The sequence below is a fragment of the Thalassophryne amazonica genome, chromosome 1 (assembly GCF_902500255.1).
Source record: "Thalassophryne amazonica chromosome 1, fThaAma1.1, whole genome shotgun sequence".
In the NCBI taxonomy this organism is placed as follows: Eukaryota; Metazoa; Chordata; class Actinopteri; order Batrachoidiformes; family Batrachoididae; genus Thalassophryne; species Thalassophryne amazonica.
In genome coordinates, this window is record NC_047103.1 from 39,856,146 (window position 1) to 39,878,117 (window position 21,972).

General features: G+C 42.4%; 1 protein-coding gene and 1 long non-coding RNA gene across 2 annotated transcripts in view; both read left to right on the forward strand.

The window, feature by feature from the left end:
- Positions 1–21,972, forward strand: part of si:ch211-285f17.1 (sickle tail protein homolog) — a 212,631-nt gene that overhangs the window by 70,578 nt on the left and 120,081 nt on the right. The window lies entirely within an intron of this gene.
- On the forward strand, positions 1,765–9,028 carry LOC117508643. The gene is made up of 3 exons (XR_004560156.1): positions 1,765–1,895; positions 6,164–6,362; positions 8,965–9,028. It is a non-coding gene; the product is annotated as an uncharacterized LOC117508643 (long non-coding RNA).

Consider the following 21,972-nt stretch of genomic DNA (forward strand, 5'->3'; position numbering starts at 1 on the left):
TGGTCCAGACTTACAAATATCTGGGGACACTTATGGACGATAGGTTGGATTGGTCAGCCAATAGTGACACCCTCTACAGGAAGGGACAGAGCAGACTGTACTTCCTGAGGAGGTTAGGGTCCTTCAGGATCTGCCATAAACTCCTGCGAATGTTCTACCAGTCTGTGGTAGCCAGTGTCCTCTTCTCTGTGGTGGTCTGCTGGGAGAGCAGCATGAAGAGGAGGGACGCCGGGCGCTGGACAAGCTGGTGAGGAAAGCTGGTTTAGTGCTGGGAACAGAGCTGGAGACACTAACATCAGTGGCAGAGAGAAGGACCCTCTGTAAACTGCTGGCCATCATGGACAATGTTGAGCACCCTCTGCACAGCGCCATCATCAGGCAGAGGAGCTCATTCAGTGGCAGACTGCTGTCCCAGTCCTGCCACACGGACAGATTCAGGAAGTCTTTTGTCCCTCAGGCCATCAGACTGTTCAACTCTTCCCATCTCAGTAAGAAATAATCCTGTGACACATCTGTTTGACCTTTTATTGCTTTCTTTTGCACTACCAACACTGTTTACACTGCTTACTTCTTTGCACAACCTACACTGTTCACATTGTGTACTGTTTACATCTGTGCTACCTCCTCACTACTGCACTACTACATTTACTCCTCCGTCATATTCTCTGAGACTGGATGCTGCACTTGCACACAAATTTATTTTATTTTTAGTTAGTAGCTTTTATTGATTAGTCCATTTTTTCTTTTATTTACTTAACCCTATTTTGTGTGTCTTGTCTAATGTGTAAGCTGCTGGATGCCTTGAATTTCCCTCTGGGATCAATAAAGTATCTATCTATCTATCTATCAACTGGGCTGCTTCCATTTGGAATGACACCGTTTTGATTCCCAGTCCCCAGGTTTGCAACATTTTTCCCAGAATTTCTCACATCCGATCAAATCTCACATTAAGAATAACGGCTCTGTCCTCAATCTTAAAATGACTTTTTGAATAGCTTGAGGTGAAAGAGAATTGGCATTAATCTTGCTCGATAGCCTACATTTTGCAGCTGCTGCATTTAATCTTGCAAAAACTTAAGAACCCTCTGGAATCACTCTGAACCATGTGGCGATCTCACCGTCTCACCTTGACAGTCTGAGTTCTTTTCCTCTCCCTCCGTCTATCTTCTCTCCTTCCTTCCTGCTCCCCATCTCCACTCAGAGTTCACTTTTAATTAGAATTCCTTTCCTCTGTGGTGAAAGATTAGGGAATCCATCCACAATATGCCATTGTGTTATTGACAGGATTAGAAACGGGGTGTCTTATCAACGCACGCGGTGCTTCATCCATATGCAGGAACAGTGAGCGGTGCAGAATTAGTCTGCTGAATTAGTCTGCTGTAGAGTGGTGGAAAGAGTTGGGAAAAGTCTCCCAACAAAGTCTAGCTTTGGTAGTATTTGGGTGGTTGTCTTCTGATGCATGCTTTCTCTGGCCAGAAGTGAATAAAACTACAGGGGGTGTCATTTCCCACAGTTTTCGGGGGTCCATGACTCCTCATGCTTCACTTTAGGAGTCGCATATGTAAATTATAGACAAAACCAGTTTCAACTAACATTCTTTCCAACGCATTCGCGTGCATACACATGCAAACATGCTCTCCTCTCAAACGCATCAGGACAAAGCTTCAGGACAGTGGGGGGGGGGGTATGGTGCGATGAAGGGGGAGGAGAAAATAGGGGCGCCACTTCACTACAGTGTCCCTCCCACAGACACACACACACACGTGCTCAAGCACACAAGTACACACAGACGCACGCTTTGTTGGGTCCCAACGGGCATTTTGTGCTCCCACTTCTACTTGTACTGTAGAAGCTGCTGTGTGGGCTTTTCAGCAGACAAGGAAGCAAACCTTAAAGTGAGTATCATATCTGTTCTACGGTGCCTGAAATGATATTTTAGCACATTTATTAAGCTATTGCAATATAGATTTTTTATGTCTCTTTTAACACTTAAAAGACAAAGGATGCTTGTTGTGATTGCACTCTGTGTCTACAGTTACAGTCTGGTATTCTGTGCGCATTTACTGCCCATTTGCTTGCAGTTCTGAGTGAAACCATGCACTCAGGAATGCATGGCTCTTTGTTAGAACCTATTCAACTCTGCCTGCCTTAAAATAAAACTTAAAGCGAGTCCAGTCTTCAAAACATGTATGTTCCCTCTGTATGGTGCTCAGAGTAGCTCACTGTCATCGTTGGTATCTGGAAGAAAACTGTCTAACTGTTAAGGTAACTGCTCTCCAGGGAAAGACGCAGTTATTCTGCAAATGGGCACTTTGTTAATACAACACAGGAACTCAGACAGACCAGAAAGTACTGTGCATAGACACAGCAATTTTATTTCCTGGACCTACCCTCACTCTGTCTGATGGAGCATGTCGGATCTTGTATAATATTTCACCAACATCTGGTAACTTTTACTGGATCGCTCCTTTTATGGGGCTCCACCAAGTGAAACCATACCATACTTTCCTTAAAAACAGCCATTTACTTTGCACTTTTTAGTATTAAATGTGAAATGACTGATATATGTACATGCTTTTTCTGTATAATAGCACGTATTATGCTTTAATAGTTAATTAAATGTGACATTCAGTAGAGTTCTTGTGAAATATGATACCACAGAAATTGTTTGAACTCCTGCTTTGCTGCTGCAGATAGATCAGAGTCAGGCCGTTTAGAGGAACGAATCACAGAATCGAGATTGAAAAGTGCCTTTCTTTCCTCTGGTGTTGTTTATACAAGTGCGGTGTGGGCGTGTCCATATGTTTTGTGGGGGAGACATCTGTTTTTCTGAAGCAAAGTGCAGAAGCCACACCCAGGGTTCAGAGGTTCAGACTTTGGTCTGTTTGATGCACAACTTGTACTGTTCCACCCTCAGATCTCAGCGCTGCTTCTGTCCCTCAACTCCCTCAACTTTTACTCTTCAAGTATGTAAACTCCCCATTTGTTTTAGATTTTTTTCTTATTCATTAACACTAAGGAAACATGGTAAAATCACTGTAGCGTTTAACATAGTGCAATGCCACGTTTCACAGATATCCATCCATCCATTTTCTAAAGCTGCTTAGTCCAATTTGCATTTTGTTTATATTTTTCATTTTGTTATCCATCTTCATGATGAAGTAGTATAGAAGAGGATTTTCTTAAAAAAAAAGACCTGAACGTTTAGCTACAAATTTCCAGAAGGTACATCTGAGATGCAAGCCTGGATTTTATTTGTTTTGGTGAAAGAAAATCCTTCTCTGCTTTACTCCACTATGAAGCTAAGATTAGTGATGAAAAATGCAAAGCTTGCACTGTACACAATTTCTCCAATCACAGCCACATAAACCCATAACTTCTCCTGGGTTGTCTGGGTGTTTGGTGGCTTTCCTCACTCTTCTCCTTCTTGCACAGTCACTCAGTTTTTGAGAACTGTCTACTCCATGCAGATTTACCATAAAGTGCCATATATATATATATATATATATATATATATATATATATATATATATATATATATATATATATATATATATAAGTTCATTTCTTTTGGCTTCTCTTTTCTTTTCTGTAGGTCACCACAATGGATTTGAAATGAATTCAGATGATGTTATTGACTCTGCATGGCAAAGAAATGTAACTGAGGCTTGATATTTTACAGTTTAACCACAAATAACTTTAAAATACACACAGTCTTGTTGACACCCTTAACTGAACAGAAATGAATGGATTTAAAACAAAAACCAAATATCTAGAAAAAGAATTCAGAAAATAATCATTGCTTATTTAAAAAGTGTATTTACTTTATTTTGCTAAAACCAAAAAATTAGGGAGCAGCTTGGATTGCAGGGCGTTTTCCTCCTTAATGCATTGCCAAGCATATACTACATTGGGTTGACTTTAATTTGCTGGCAATGTGCCCTATGCAAGTGAATTATTGAGGAAAATACAAACATCATTTCAACACTAGTTACTGGCAGGTACTCAGTATTAGATTACTTTGATTGGGATTGGGGGAACAACTTGTTTGGGACATCCCAATATATTGAAAGGGGGAAATGATACTGTCAGTGTTTATTGTTAACTTCACAGTATACATTTCACAAACTGCTTACTTACCGCGAAGACACGGCTCAGAATTCCTATACATCAGTGACGCGACCAGTGCTTCCCCTGGAGTGCTGAGAGCAGTGCAGTCAGAGCATGTTTCACTGGACACACCTATGTATTGACAGTATTTCCAACAGCCAAAGCAATTTGTGCATCATTTATTATGTAAAATAAAAGATATGATATCAGAAAAGGTACATGTCGATACTGATGTGTCTGTGAAAGGCTCATATCAGGCGATTTTATCCAGCAACCAATAAATTGGCCCATTCTAATTTCATTCACAACCCTAGCTTGTATTGAAATGAAAGACTTCCCAGCCCACAAATGGTGAATGCATAACGTGTCAGGTAGTGGCACCTATTTCAGAACTGACAAACGAGCATGAGTGCAGACGAGCACCTTCCACAGTTTGGTTTTATGAATAGCACATTAGTTGGAATGGGTATCATGATGTTGATTTGATTCTCAGAGTTTTTTGGTTCTGTAAAGCCAGATGGCTGATAAAAATGTACTTTAACACAGAGCAATAAATACTTGACATTGGGGAGAGTCCAGGCTGTCGACAGTGGTTTCTCAGGACAGGCTTGGCGTAGGGAAAGTCATTATTTCTGCAATCATTCAACATGTTGGAAGTTGTTTGAGGCTCACATAAACTGCAACAGGCAGCTGACAGATGCAACTTTTTATCAAAGACTTTTCACCGTGATTCTGTTTTCCTCTCATTATTCTGAGTCTGCAGACAATCAGGGCAAAAATGCTAAAACTAAATCTTGGACATCGTTTACTGAGCAAATTCATAGCTGTTAATAAACTTTAAAATCATCCTCTGTCAGCCTGTTTAGATTTTCAGAAAGCATCTAAAAGCCTTTGTTTTATCAAAGAAAACAGAACAGAGATTCCCCAGAAAACATTTGCAACATTGCATTTGTGGCAGCTCTTCAGTTGCAATAGTCTTCTGTATGTGTACAGTGGCATCAGTAGGGGAGTTAAATTTTTTTGTCGTAACTGTTATTGTGATTTATTCACATTACACTAAGACACATATACTAAAACAAAGAATAAAAAGGGATCCTCATGTCATATTATTCTAGGAGTATCTGTGATTCTATGAGTATTTGTAACTTCAGCCCAACCTTCACTTGAGGCTAACTTTAACCTAAGCCTAGCCCAAACTTTTGCCCATCTTTCACTTAATACTAACCTTGACCGAACCTTAATTTTGTCCTATTTTAGTCTCTTCATATCCACAACCTAATCTTTACATACTTTTACCGTCAGCCTAATCCTAACTCTAACCTAACTGTAGCTTTAACCCTAACTTAATCTCACGCTAAATGTAATCTAAATTTAACCTAGTCTTAACTATAACTAAGTCTAATCTTAACCAAACACAAAAATCCCCCAAGCCCCCTAATCCACACTAAGGACCACTTAACCAATATAAAAAAATCACACATACCACCTAGCTCCCCAAATATCCAAAAATATTAATAATTTACATACGAGTTGAGTTAATAATGGAAATAACACATATATGACACTATCTATTAGACTTTAAACAGTTTTTGGTCAGAATGTGAAATTCATTGAAAATGTGATATTTTACCAATATACACACAGGCCACCAGGGGCCACTCACAGTCCACCAGTGGTTTGTGGACCGCTCTTTGAGAAAGGCTGCCCTCAACATACAGTAGGCTACCATTGGTGGTCACATGACACTCTGTAGGGGGGGGGAAACATCACTTTCTGGTGAGTGTTCTTCTTTACTTTCCTGAGAAAGATGGAGAGATGGCCTTTGTTTGAAAGGAGCGGGGGCGTGGCTTTCACCCGCTCATTTTCATTGAAAGCGACAGGCACAGAAACGCATCATTTCTTCTCCACATGAAAATGAGGGTTTTCAGATGAATCTCCTCAGTGACTATGGCATAGTTTCTGGTATAAATGTTGATATCTCTTAGAAAAGAAAGATTTTGATGGCTAGAAATGGATCACCCGCTCATCACTCTGTTTTGCTACTTTGTCACAGGTGTGCTGTACCTACAGTACGGGGACGAGACCAAACAGATCCGCATGCCCAATGAGATCACAGGCATCGATACGGTCAGAGCTCTGTTTGTTAGTGCCTTCCCGCAGCAGCTCACCATGAAGATGCTGGAGTCCCCCAGTGTAGCCGTATACGTCAAAGATGACATGAGGAATATGTACTACGAGCTCACCGATGTCAGGTAAAGACACCAGTTTGTGGACATATAAACAAGCATGGTGACCTCTTGTTGCAAGGTTCAAAATGTTCCAAAGTTAAAGTCTGCCCTGAAGGTCTTTTCCTTTCTCCTCCCTTAGTACTTCCTTTCTTTGCTCCTGTCACAGGCCAGGAAAGCTTTTCCCTTCCTTTTCCCCTCATGTTAATAAAATAACAGGAAGAAAGTCATTCAGAGATGGACGTCGCTATACAAAATGTTCATCCAAAAAAAAATTAAGTTAAATGCGAGAGTTTCCTGAGTTTTCCTACTTCTGTTCTCTGTTCACCAGTGAAAGTTTTACTCTGATGACATGGCCTTTTTTTTACACTTTCAGGCATTTTAATGTTTTTGAGGAGCCTGTTTCCCAAGTATTGTGTCGATCAGGTCATTTACAAGCGCACACACACATTGTGTACTTTGTACCTTTGCAGTTTGGTATTCGCAGCACGTCTTTTCAAAAATACAACAGGTTCTGTGTGTCTAAACAAAAGCACGGTGACATCTCCAGAGTGTGTTGGTAGGAATCATAAGTATTTGTTGGTGGGGAAAATGACAAAATTTGTAGCAAACATGCAACTATGCATTTTAATGTAAATTTCAAGTGTTGCATACACAGGTGTTAGGTCACACAAACAAACGCACAATACACAAAAAAACAGTAATTGTTTAAAACTCACAAGTTTTATCCTTCAGGACACAATGCATATTTGGAAAATACTAGGAAAATTTACAGACAGATCAATACAATCTACAAAAATAATTGCTAAGTCCAGCATTTAAGAAACTCAGTGAGGAATCAGATTGTGTGCTTTGCAGTTGTCCTGGATTCTGTGTGCATGATCCAGCATTCAGGTAGCTTAGGCTTTGTTCAGTTTTCCAGTTCAGTCAGGATTTATTGCATATCTGGTTCAAATATGGTGTCATTGATTGACTGTCCACATTGTATTTAGCAAGTGATGGGATTCCGTTTCTGTGCCTCATAACAAGCCACATTTGACGTTTACCCACATCGGTTGCTGTAGTAATGCCGCCACACATGGAAACAGTCACACAACTGCTGTCAGCGTCACCGGCAGTTGACATGCTGTAACTTTACTCATTTGGTGATCTGATGAATACAATCTCAGTTGGTTGTGAGTTTATAAGTATTAGAGTATAAGAGTTTGTGACTTTATAAGTATTTTATATACTTATTTGTGATGCTGATGGGTGACAGCTGCACATTCATGTGTATATTCAAAAAGTGATTGTGCCCTAACTTGCTTCAAAAACATGGTCACAGCTAGAAGACAATGTGGAATCATGTAGAATAAAAGGCAGTAATGATATGGAATGATTGAGGTGTTTTTAATAGGTTAGTGTGGGCTTTTGTATGTGTGTATGTGGGGGTGGGGGGGGGGGGTGCTCTCACATTTATAAGTTTCACAGGGGGAGCTTTACTTGGTGTGGAGGATTACAAGCGTAACAACACACCCAGAATCTGTTCTAAGCTTATAGACCAAAACAGATTTGCAAAATATGCTATTCAAATTGCATTTCAAATGACCTATAAATGAGGATTGAAATGGATTTGGAAAAACGTATTTCATGCGACTTTTGGTTGTTCAGATTAGCAACATGAGATCAGATTCATATTGGATATGCACATGGATTAGATATTACTAGCAGTCTGAACAAGGTCTTAATGTTGGCTAGTGAAGGCCAAGGGAATGGCCACCATGTGTGCCATGTTTGGTGGACATCAGAGAGAAAAAAATCTAGATTTTTGATCTTTGACTGTAATGACTTTAAACTTTGCCCAAATAAACCCTTTAAGGATAATTCCGGTGTGATATTCTTTCACGTACACATTTTGTGGACTCTGCCAAAGGACCTGAGAGTAGTAGGAAAACAAACAGACGTGCTGTTCAAATTACAGTGTGATCATGCTAGCATACCAAGGCAAATGGAATAATTTAAAAAGTTGTAATTACATTGTGTGCTCTGTGAAGGCCATGAACTCGCACAGCTGGTTCCTGGTGCTGTGCATAATTTATGTCAGCTATGAATATAAGGACTTGATAGGTCAGAAATCTAAGAAACTAAAGCTAGAAATGGGATTTTGAATGGCAAATGTCAGTTTTCTCTTGGAATTAATGTGGGGGCTATTGCCCCATCAAGCCCCAACCCAGAGGCACAGATGACTTTACCTCCTTGTGTTTATGAAATATATATGTATATTGTGAAGCCCTGAGTAGCTTTTCCCTACCCTGCCCTGGTGCAGTGTGTACTTTGTGACTAATGCTTTATCAGGGCTGTAAAAATTGCCTCATGATTCCTTTATGGCTTGTACAGGTATAAGAGTGCACATTTGAGACCCTGCAAAGAAGGAAAGGATCAGCTCGTTGAGCACGTTTTCTCCAGAGTAAAAGCGTGTGTTTTTATAGACTTGTCAGAAATGTCAGTTAACAGAGAGCCCTCAGAGCCTCTGTCGGGTTACGTACCTTTGGCTTGGCTGCTGAGGCAATCCAGGCTGCGCAGGATCGGCCGATGTCTGATGGTGAGGTTTGGGCTTCGTTTTTACCACCGGACACCTCTTCCCCTACAGGAACATCACAGACCACTCCTGCTGAAGGTCTACCACAAAGACCCAGCACAAGCGTTCAGCCACGGGACCAGACCTGCCAACGGCGATGCCAGAGTAAGTACTTCTTATGCCAGAAAACATTAAAATTATCCTTATTAAAAGCAACACCTAAAAGAGTTGACCAGACTCTCAGGATGAAGTGAACTCTACCTACAATCTTCTCATTCTCAAATCGTGTTCAAGTGATGAGTGCTCCCCTGTTTCTTCTTAACCTTTTTTCAGAAGTGCTTCATATTGTTCTGCCAGGGGCCTGTTATTTGACCCCGCCGAGTACACTCAGGTGCAGATTGGTTAACCGGTTTTCGCAAGATGAGGTTCCTTATTGATTGCCGATATCACCAATATGTTTGTTTCTGGTGATGTATCAAAAATGTAACCACACACATTAATCTTAGCTATCTTAATTTTGTTGAATATTGTGTCACGTAAGTCTAAAATGAAATTACAACAACTTAAAGGAGTCAGAAGGCAAAAATGATCATAATTTGGAATATCTTGAATCACATGATGCAATTTTGTTTTGGGTTATTGACAGGCAATTTACTCTATTACCACTCTATTACTATCCACCACAATCCAGAAAAAGTACAAACAAAGAAAATCTCTTTCATAGCAGTCCTGCTCAAAATGGTAGCCTGTTAAACAGGTGGGTCCTTTAGTTTCATTGCAGTTAGCACTGCCTGAGCCTTTCCTTATTTTTTCAGCGGTAGCCCGTCATAGCTAACATTCTTTCTTCTGTATCCCTCGTTAGTGCAGACGGGAGCGATGCAAAACACCCCCCAATTTCTCTAAAACGCTGTCCTACTTTTTCTCACTTGCACTTAGAATTCAATATAAATACATTAAAGTGGGAGCTTGGTCGCCATAGGCATACATCATAAAATTTCTAACCAATCAGATGTGTTCTTTATCATTTTTTATTTTATCAGTTTATTAATGATCAAAAACTCATAAGGAGAGTGGGAAATAAATGTTTTTTATTATATTTTAACAGAAAAAATATGAATTATATTTAAGCTAGCCCATCTTTAAAAAGTTGATACAACTTTAAAACTTAAGTGAACCATCTTAAGCTTGTGTGAAACTTTGAGTTGGGCCATCCTCCACCCCTTTACCAAATTAATCAGTCTGTTTTTGTAATTACAGTAATGAAAAAACAATAGAAGAAATAAATAAATAAAAATAAATTGCCAAAGTTGTTAAATGGAATTTAATAGCGCTGCTACATTTTAAAAATAAATTAATAAATTAAAAAAGGAGAGGAAGTTGGGAAATCTTAAAGAGTCAAGACACAGACAATCTGAGTGCATTATATTTTCTGGTCTGCGTGCCTCATGGTTTGAGGTTTTTTAAATTATATGTAAGGATTAAACAACTTGAAGCCGTGCATTATATGGTTTGAATACACGATGCAGATTCTAAAACACCACGACGTGAAGCGGAGTGGTGGTTACTTCGCGAAGTGCATTCAGACTGTATAATGCACGGCTTCAAGTTGTTTAATCCGCTTATACCATGGTCCCACACAGTGAGCTAACACACAAATATTTATTTAAGTTAACAGAACTTGATAAAAAGTCTTAAGTATTTGGCAGTATTTTATGCCAGTCTCAAGATAGTTTCATCCTTGGACAACCCTTCTCTTGTTCTTTCCCGTCTTCAATCTTGTCCACATTCGTCCGATGTTAAATCTTTATGCCAATGCTGTTGCTGTTCTTCTCGGTTTGCTCTCCTCTTCTTCCCCTTCCTCAAACATTTTATTTTGGCCAAAAATATTAAAATTCACGTGGAAATCCATGTTTTATCGCGTTTCTGGCATTCACCTGTCAAAACACAGTTGATCTGCGCCAACTGATTTGCACGTTGCTATGGTGACGACCAGAGTGGAGTGATATTACAGTGACTTAACTCGCCAAACTACGTGTGCGTATACACGAAAATAATGCACTCCAGTTAGACATGGAATTCTCACTGACCATGTTATAAATGTGATTAAATTAAGCTTGTAACTGCTTACATTATGGGTGTGTGTGTGTGTATATATATATACGAGGTCTGTTAGAAAAGTATCCGACCTTATTATTTTTTTCAAAACCATATGCATTTGAATCACGTGTGATTACATCAGACATGCTTGAACCCTCGTGGGCATGCGAGAGTTTTTTCACGCCTGTCGGTTACGTCATTCGCCTGTGGGCAGTCTTTGAGTGAGGCGTCGCCCACCCTCTCGTCGTTTTTTCATTGTTTAGGAATGGCTCAGAGACTGCTGCTTTGATCAAATGTTTTCAAAACTGTAAGGCACAACTGAGTGGACACCATTCGATAAATTCAGCTGGTTTTCGGTAAAACGTTTTAACGGCTGATGAGAGATTTTGATCTGGTAGTGTCGCTTTAAGGACGGCCCACAGCACCTGACGGCGATCTGCGCTTCGAGGCGGCAGCGTCTCGCTGTTTCAAGTTGAAAACGTCCACATTTCAGGCTCTGTTGACCCAGTAAGTCGTCAGAGAACAGAGAACTTTCAGAGGAAGTCGGCATGAGGAGTTTATTCGGACATTCCATTGGTTAACGGAATTTTGTAATGAAAGAACGTGCGGGCAAGCGCACGTCGGGCCGGACCCGACCACGGGGGGGTCGCGACAAGAAACACACCACCGTGGAAACTTAACGGGCAAGTTGAACATGCCCAAGCTGTTAAACAATTTTCTCAGTACACTTGTTGAAGCCATAAAAGCCGCCTGAATTTTACAAATGGTTTTCAACACGGAGGTGTTTTTCTGTCGCGGCGCACACAGATGACTCGGCGAATTTGCGCGCACGTCTTTTTCATTACAAAATGTCCTTAAACAGTGGAATGTCCGCTAAAGTCCTCATGCCGGCCTCTTCTGAATCTTCTCGTTCTCTCACGACGTCCGGGTGAATTAAGCCTTAAATTAGGATGTTTCAGGTCGAAACAGGACTGACGACGGCGCCCCTGGAAGTGCTGCGCGACATCCTGCTCCGTGGGAAGTCCTTACAGCGACAGAAAACCCCATAATCTCTCATCAGCCGTTAAACTTTCACCGAAAACCAGCTAAATTTCTCGAATAGTGTCCACTCAGATATTCCTCACAGGTCCAGAAAAAATTTTGATAAAGCAACGCGCGCGTCTCGAGCAGCGTGTGAAACAAAGGAATTCAGCCGAGAGGGCTGAACCACATCTCACTCAAGGCCTGCCCACAGGGAAATGACGTCACCGACACGCGTGAAAAAACTCACGCATGCGCACGAGGGTTCAAGCATGATTGGTGTAATCGCACGTCATTCAAATCCATATAGTTATAAATATATATATATATATATATATATATATATATATCCACGTCGAAAGGAGTCAGTTGAGGTGGCTCGGGCATCTTTTCCGGATGCCCCCTGGACGCCTTGCTGGAGAGGTGTTCCGGGCACGTCCCATTGGGAGGACGCCCCGGGGAAGACCCAGGACACACTGGAGGGACTACATCTCTCGGCTGGCTTGGGAACACCTTGGGGTTCCCCCGGAGGAGCTGGGGAGGGTGTGTGGATCGGGAGGTCTGGGCGGCTTTGCTTGAGCTGCTGCCCCCGCGACCCGACTCCGGATAAAGCGGAAGAAAATGGATGGAAACTGGATGGATATATATATATGAAATTATATGTTTTGTATAATATTAATGTTATGTATAAAAAATAGAATCTGGTTTTGTTTCCACATAACCATCAAAGAAATCTGCAGGGCTGGAAAATGTAAATTAGGGGAAGTGGTTTGAAAGCTTGGCAGAATTTCAGATCTGGTTCCTCAGCAGTGTTAATTTTGACAAGAAATTTTAATTTAGTTTTAGTCTTAGTCTTTTAACTAAAATTCTTTTAAATTTTAGTCTAGTTTGAGTCATTCAATTTGGATTAATTTTAGTCTAATTTTAGTAGACTAAAATTGGAAGCAATTTTTGTTGACTAAATCAATCACCACTGTGGGGTAATAAAAAGAAAAAAGTTAAGACTTGTGCTTTCATTTTAACATTACAGTTAAAAATGTATTTTCTTCAAAGCAAGTTAGATGACGTGACATAATTTTATGCTGGGTCAGTGTGTAAATAATGATAGCTTGTTCATGCATTATCATTGTAAAAATATATACAGTTAATCAGTGTTTTTCACTTGTATTTTACAAATTAACATGTTCACATGTTAGCATAACCCAACGTGACCACGGTGATGCGGATATTTACCAGCCCACCAGACAGTACATTTCAGTTCATCACATTTATTACTAATATGTGAGCACACTGTAGTCAATATACAATTATATATAATGCCTTAGCAATTTACCTTTGAGAATATCTCGAGGTGGTTGTTCTGTAGATGTCTCTTTAGATTTGTCATGTTCTTGCCGCGGATTACTGCTTCGCATGCTTTACACTTTGTCTTGTTCTCTTTGTTGTCGAATATGAAATGGGCCCATAATCTTTCCTTCTTTTTCTGCCGGCCGTGGACAGTTTGTCACTTTTTCTTTCGTGTCTCGTTTTCTCATAGTCTCTTGACTCTCTTCAACTACCTCCGTTGTCTTCCCATGTGCGGTCGAAACAGTGGCTTACTTCCTGTTACTGGTTAATAAACTAAGCTCTGATTGGTTCTCCTCTCGTCTGCTCCCACCTCTTCTATCTGTTGAGTGGTTGTTTTGCCGTTTCTCCCATCTTAACTGTCTACTGATTGGATTTCCGTCTCGTCTTTTTTTTCGTTGACGTGAATATAAATTCATTTAGTTATAGTTATCGTCTCAAAAAAGAGTTTTATTTTCATTTTCATTCAGTTTTCGTCTGCAAAAATATATTTATGACGAAAAAAAATTTCATCAACGAAATTAACACTGTTCCTCAGAAATAAAAGAATCAAAGAAGGCTGACGTTGTGTTGTGAATGTGAGTGGAACACACACGTGGAGGTCTGTGACGGGCCAAACATTGTTTAAATCCTGTGGCCCTTTGAGGAAATAGAAGCTGAACAAGTTTATGAGGACACTTGTGCAAACATTGTGAAATTTGGGCCTGAGCCACTTTGAAGAATCGTGTTGTCATGGCTTTTTCTGTCACTGTTTAACCTGGCAGCCACTCAGTTGGAGGTGGTTGTGGGGTGTGGAAGTCATGCTGCTGAATGACGCAGCATGTGCAACTTTTGAAAAATAACAGTGTTCAAATCTTCGTCATCATTGGATACCTTTATGAATCAACCAGAACCCTGTCTGCAACCGTTTGTTTGTTCATGCTGTTCAAGTGATCAATTGCATTAGCTGAATTGATTTTGTTGGGGATTTTTATGTCAGGCTTTGAGAGAACTGCCCTTTACACACAAACATGGTCAGGCACACCTGAGCAGACACAATCACACACATTGTAGAGTGCTGATGTAAGCAGAGGCTGTGTTATTGGCACCTGGAAAGCTTTGACTGCAGAATCTGTCTTTTATAAAATCAAAGCCTTTCGAGTTTATTTTACTTTGGCAAACTCTTTCAATCACATGTTCGTGAAGTGCTTCATATCTATTTAGAGGACTGACTGAGAGTCCTCTTGTGGGAATGACAGACCACAGATCTGATTTGAAATCTCTGTAAATACTTCTGTTACACTGTAAAAATAAATACTAGAAGTTTTGGTCTTGCTGTGTTTGGTGAATAAGCTCAATAAAAATATTCATTGACCAAAAAAAAACAAAGTAATGTTGTTTGCTCCAGAAAACCATTGGAGCAAAGTTTTAACTGAAAACTTGGACTGAATGCATGCTGTTGGAAAGATGGGTGTTTTTCAGTCAGCACAGCCACATAGTTTCTGTAGTTTTGCTTCTGTACATCACCACAATGTACAACCCCAATTCCAGTGAAGTTGGGACATTGTGTAAAATTTAAATAAAAACAGAATACAATGATTGAAAATCCTCTTCAACCTATATTTGTTGGGAAGGTGTCATAGGACTGACCCACAACAGGGGGCGCAAATGAACGGACAATGAATAAGCCAAAAAGTAACAATTTAATGTTGTGACAACACACAACTAAATACAAAATTTGTAAAGTCAGTTAACACCAGGTGACGTGTGGGCAGGCTCGAAGATAGAAGACCCCCGACGAGAGAGAAGCCGCGTCCCACACGGCTTCCACCACCAACGGTCTGAAGAACACGGAGCCGCCAAGTCCCGAGTCCCCAGGTGGCCTCTGTCTTCGGCTGTCGACCCTGGTACTGCTGGCAGAAAACAAAGACAAGATGAATGAGTGTGAGTCCGCACACTCAGTAATCCACAGTCTGCACTCAGTTAGGAAGGAGCACCTCCACCTCCAATCACACACTTGTGCAGCTCCTGTTTAAACCACTTATCTGGTTTGGGGTGTGAGGAGAAGCCGTCGCTGTCACACCAAACGCCAATCCCACAGATAAGGACGAACACCACAGGATAACGGCTGCAAAAGAAGTTCAGATTATCACTCAACGATATGAGTCAGCAGAGAAAATTACCTCTTCGGTAGTCGATTTCTCGGCGAGGAGGTGGAGTTGCAGTCCGGCCTTTATGGTGATGATGATGATGATGAATGAGTGACAGCTGGTGCAGAGGATGAGTGACAGCTGTCACTTCTTCTGGGTCTGGCGCCCTCTCGCTTGGAGCCCGCACTCCAAGCAGGGCGCCCTCTGGTGGTGGTGGGCCAGCAGTACCTCCTCTTCAGCGGCCCACATAACAGGATCCCCCCCGTCAACGGGCGCCTCCTGGCGTCCGACCAGGCTTGTCCGGATGTCTCTTGTAAAAATCGGCCAGGAGGGCCGGGTCCAGGATGAAGCTCCTCTTCACCCAGGAGCGTTCTTCAGGTCCATACCCCTCCCAGTCCACCAGATATTGGAACCCCCAGCCCTTACGACGGACGTCCAGGAGCCTGCGGACTGTCCAAGCAGGCTCCCCGTCAATGAGCCGGGCAGGAGGCGGCGTAGGTCCCGGAGCACAGAGGGGCGAGGTGTGGTGTGGTTTGAGACGGGACACATGAAACACAGGGTGGATCCTCAGTGAAGCTGGGAGTTGGAGCTTCACTGCGGGGGTTGATGATCTTGAGGATTCTAAAGTGTCCAATGAATCTGTCCTTCAGTTTTGGGGAGTCCACACAGAGAGGGATGTCCTTAGTCGAGAGCCACACTGCCCGGCTGGTATGTGGGGGCCGGGGAACGCCGGCGGTCCGCATGGGTCTTGGCCCTCGTCCGGGCCTTTAACAGGGCAGAGTGGACGGTCCGCCACACCCGGCGGCACCTCCTGAGGTGGGCCTGGACCGCAGGGCACACCGACCTCTCCCTCCACCAGCAGGAACAATGGGGGCTGGTACCCCAAACATGCCTCAAAAGGGGAGAGGCCGGGCAGACGAGACTTGGCTGTTATGGGCATACTCGATCCAGGCACTCTTCCAAACCTGCGAAGAGAACTGGGGACCACGATCTGATACAATGTCCGATGGTATCCCATGCAGCCGCATGACGTGGTGGACCAGGAGGTCTACCGTCTCCTGGGCCGTCGGGAGCTTCGGGAGGGCCACGAAGTGGGCCGCCTTGGAGAACCGGTCCACTATCGTGAGAATGATGGTGTTGCCCTGGGACGGCGGGGGCCCGTGATGAAGTCCAGGCCGATGTGAGACCAGGGGCGGTGAGGCACCGGCAGGGGTTGGAGGAGTCCGAGGTCCTCCGATGGTCTGCCTTGCCCCTGGCGCAGATGGTACAGGCCTGGACGTAGTCTCGAACGTCGTTTCCAGGGACGCCCTACCAGAAGCGCTGCTGAACCACTGCCACGGTCCTACGCATCCGGGATGACAGGAGAGCTTGGACCCGTGACAGAAGTCCAATACGGCAGCTCTTGCCGCTGGTGGGACGTACATTCTGTTCTTGGGGCCGGTCCCCGGGTCCGGGATCCTTGCCAGGGCCTCCCGGACGGTCTCTCCACGTCCCAGGTGAGGGAGGCCACGACAGTGGACTCGGGGATGATGGTCTCGGTGGGGTTCGACAGCCCCGCCTTGGCTTCTTCTCGTGCACCCGGGACAATGCAGCCGATTTTTGTTTTTTGGTCCCGGGGCGGTACGTGATCTGGAAGTCAAAGCGCCCGAAGAACAGAGACCAGGGCTTGCCTGGGGTTCAGCCGCTTGGCGGTCCGGATGTACTCCAGGTTCCGATGGTCCGTGAAAACCATGAAAGGCAACGACGCCCCTCCAGCAGGTGTCTCCACTCTTCAAAGCCTCCTTCACCGCGAGGAGCTCCCGATTGCCGACGTCATAGTTCCGTTCAGCTGGGGTCAACCTGCGGGAAAAATAGGCACAAGGATGGAGAACCTTATCAGCCTCCACGCTCTGGGACAGCACAGCTCCTATCCCTGAGTCAGAGGCGTCCACTTCCACTGTACTGGCGATCAGGATCAGGCTGCACCAGAACTGGTGCAGTCGAGAACCGGCGTTTCAACTCCTGGAACGCGCTTCGCACCGATCCGACCAGGTGAAGGGGACCTTGGTGGAGGTCAGGGCAGTCAGGGGGCTAACTACTGACTGTAGCCTTTAATGAACCTCCTGTAGAAAGTTGCAAAGCCGAGGAACTGGCAATTTCCTGCGGCTTGTTGGTTGGGGCCAATCTCTCACATGTAATAGTGAGAAATATGTATTGGTGTGATAAACTTAACACAGCTTCAATGGACTGGATACACGATTAGGGGGTAAAAAAATTTTGAAGCTTCTTGACTTGATTTGCAACCCTTCCTTTGCATCACTTCATTCATTGCATACAGTGGCTGGGAAGTGCCAATCAAAATTACAAAATGCAAAACACTTTTATAAACGACAAAACATTTTACATGTCCTGAATCAAAATTGCAAATGGCAGTCTCAAAACAAATTTGCAAATGGCAGAACACTTTTACAAGTCCCGAAACAAATTAGCAAACGGCAGAACACTTTTTACAAGTACAACAGAACACTTTTACAAGTCCCAAAACAAATTTACAAATTTATCAGAACAATTTTACAAGTTCCCGAAACAAATTTACAAATGGTAGTACACTTTTACAAGTACAACAGAACACTTTACAAGTCCCGAAACAAATTTACAAATTTATCAGAACACTTTTACAAGTTCAGAAACAAATTTACAAATACCAGAACACTTTTACAAGTCCCAAAACAAATTTGCAAACGGCAGATTCTGACGGAAGGGGAATGTACCAAATGTCGAATATGACGGAAAGGGAATGTGTCATTTGGTACATTCCCCTTCCATCAGAATCTATTTGGTACATGACCCTTCCGTCACATTTGGCATTTTGTACGTTGCCCTTCTGCATTTGTAAAAGTGTTTTTTCACTTCCCAGCCACGTAAATCCATCACATTGCATGCATCTAAAAGTTAATCAAGAACTTATGTTTGCAGAGATACATAAAGAAAGTCCTTGTGTCAGGGGAAGTCAGCCTATATTTAGGAAAAGGTGTTTAAATCCAATGATGTTGATTATATAAGAACATGGCTGGCAATCAGAGGCTGTGTGTAGCTGTGGCAGGTGCAGTACACACTGTTCTGGCAGCTTTTGAGCCTCTGTCGACACTTAAAGCTCGATGAGTGACACAGCAGGCTCCTGATGAGAGCTGCCATTATTCCAAAGAATTGTAATTTAGTTTAATAGCCCCATCTTGGCTCTGTATGTCAGATTGTCTGTCAAGAGTGAAGACGGGCGATGTGACATAACATAATGTGTTCTGCATTGCAAAATCACGCAACACTTTCCTTTAGTTGCAAAGGCATTTTAAATATTGTGGCACATAATGGGTAGCTGATCGGAACACACTGAAGGACATATACTTTACCATGCATGCACAAGAGGCGCAGATGATTAGTGTGTATACTATGATGATATTGACGCATGTGACAGTTTATTGCTCGCTTTGTCATATTTAACAACATTAAAGATTAAAATATTGCATACAATTGTGGAATGCAGACATCGACATAAACAAGTATAAAGCCAGAGTTTTGGGGTGGGGGGGGGGTGCACCATGCTGTTTATCAGCCTACTGTTGCATTTTGTTTCAGGATGTTCCTGGGTTCAGCTCAGATTTAGTGTAACAATAGCTGATTTGCTCATGCACATGATCTCCTGCTGTGCCTTTCCCACTCAAAAGCAAATACAAAATCAAATCAGCGTGTGTGTGTTGGGGCAGGGGCAAACAACCAAACAACAACAAATTAGGCACCATAGAAATTTTTTCAAATGTTTCAATTATTTAAAAAAATCAATTTTGAAATATTTGCGTATTTTGATTAAGATTTTAAAAAAACCATTATATTTTATATTTTTATTAAAGAAACAAATGAATTATTAAATTAAGTATTTGTGCTGCCTGGTATGTGACATGAAGAAATGCCAGTAATGGCTACCAAAAAATAAGTAAATAACTAAAAGATAAGATTGCAAAGATCGAAAAGCAGAAAAAATTAAATAAAATAATAAAAACAATAAAATGAAATGCAGGAGATCACAAAAAATATTCTTGTTGTATCATTCGTGCATTTTTAAAGCCTAAAAGCTACCACAAATTTTGTTTATTGATAAATATTAGACACTGATTTGTTTGTCAGACATTGTGGATGCACTATATGCAGTATGTATATGAGGAGTGATCAGCAGTTATTACAATCTCATGATCACCAGTCACACTGTCAAGAAGAAGAAGAAAATTCTAGACAGGCTCAGAGGCCTGTTTTTTCCCTGGATACTGCTGCGTGAGGTGTGTGAGAGTCTACGACTCCCCCTGGATGGGACGGCAGTCTGTCACAAATTACTTCTCCAGCCAAGGCTGATACCCATTTACCGTTGAGCAAGTTGCTCCTGACATTAGTGGGTATTTGGTGAATGTCAGGCATCGTTGTAAAGTTGTTTTAAGTTATTCTGTAGTACCGTGAATATCACAATAGTCTGTGAATCTACACTGTGTGTTTGATTCTTAAAGAAACATAAATCACTTTGAGCCTACGATGGAACACTGCCACAGTCCATTCCAAACTTTTGACATTCCAGGTGGAGGATGATTAATGAGGTAGAAATCATTTTTTCTCCTGGGAGTTTGTGCTGGTGCTATGTTTCACTGCATTCACCACACCACAGAACCACCTTAGGTCCTGGATGGCAACCACCCAGGTAGATAACCGGTCCATCTCTACTTCTCGAAAGTAGCCATCTGTCTCCTTGTGGCATCTCCTTGGCCTTCTGGGCTTCAGCCACTGGGACCTGCATGCTGGAACATGCCATGAGCTCATCTTTATGCAGACCTAGCAGGTACCCGAGGGACTGTAATGCACAGACAGATATACTCCTTCAAATAAAAATGGTGGTAAACCAAATATAAAGACATCTGAAGAATCTGATCCATATCCATGCTGAGTGGACTGTCTCAGAGAGCAGCAGTCCTTACCCTGATATGGTGGTGCAGAGTCAGTCAGTCATTTAGGTGCTATTGTCATGATCTGTGTCATGTAACCCACTGAGATGAAATTCAACACAGGATGCTCCCAGGACTAACCCACATTGAGAGGACTATTGCCAACACGGGTCAAGTGACCCATGTTGATCCTTTCAGTTTGGCCACAGGCACCGTTTTAACCTGTCGCCATCTCAGCTTGAAAGGAGTTCTTGTTGCATTAGAGGTCTATTTTCTTGACATTTTCCTTCCCATGGTGTTCTTTCATGACTATAAGTTGTTGTATTTCTGTGCAGAAGGCCATGTCAGCGTCTCAGTGTCACATTAATCAAAGCTGTCAGAGAAAATGTGAGCTACAGAGGGAGGTGCAGCTGAAAAGATAGAATCACATGCTGTATGGTTTTGACGAAAGTGGAGTAAACAGCGTGACGTGTAGGTGTGAGCAGGTCATGGCAGGTTTTAATCTGCTCATGAGTGGTCGACCAGGCAATTTCCACATCTAAACCCGAAAGTGGGAAGTGGTTAGCTTGGGCTGGAAGTGGGTTTAAATGCGGTTGTATCTGACGCAGCACTTGTCAAAATAATGATTTCTGCATGTGTGCAGAAGAAAATGAGAAAGGAGATTGACTGAACTAAACTGTTGACCTTTTGAGAGGACACCTCATTTGTCAGATGTGAACTGGTGTGGAGTGGTTCGACTTAATTGCCCCTTTACGCATGATTTAATTTCCTGCACTTTCATATCTGCCTGCTTCTGCTTTTACTTGTGCAATTACTCTACAGTTGTCACTGTGTCTGCGTAATGTCTTGATGTTTTTACACCCGCACATAGTTGGGCATTCGGGGATATTGTTTTCAGTCCTCTGTGTCTAAGTGTGTGAACACGGTCATGATGTAGGTAGAGGTTAGTTCTTCTAGGTTAGAGGTTAGGTCTTCTTCAGGGCTTCTTCTTTGCTACACTTTCTGATACTGTAATTGGTGCTACCCCCAGTGGTGAACAAAAGGTAAACAGAGGCAGTACCAATGTACTGCAGCACAACAGGAAAGACCCTGAAGAAGAACCCTGGTTTTTCATGAAGTATGTATTTGAAGGCAATGGCACTTTTGATTTATTGTAATGTGTCTTGGAAAATTAAGGTGTACTTTAAACAAAGAATTGTATGAAATTGCATTGTGTCATACCATATTGAATCACACTGAATCAAATCGTGCAGTAATGAAAAGTGTTGTCCCTGAATCATATTGTAGCCAGTGAATCGCGATACTCTGGCAAATGTGCTGTACCATGTGTGGTGCCATTTGTATTCTCTTTAAGTTTTCCTGATAGAAATCAAAAGTCACACAACAAATTTTTCACTCGGGTACCATCATTAGCTAACTTTCAGAGTTTATGTTTCATGAGGAAGGTTCATGGCTGATGACGTGAGAATGTGGTGGCAGGAACAGCAGTGTGTGAGGGCTGTTTGGACCCACCACCTCTAAATACTCTCATA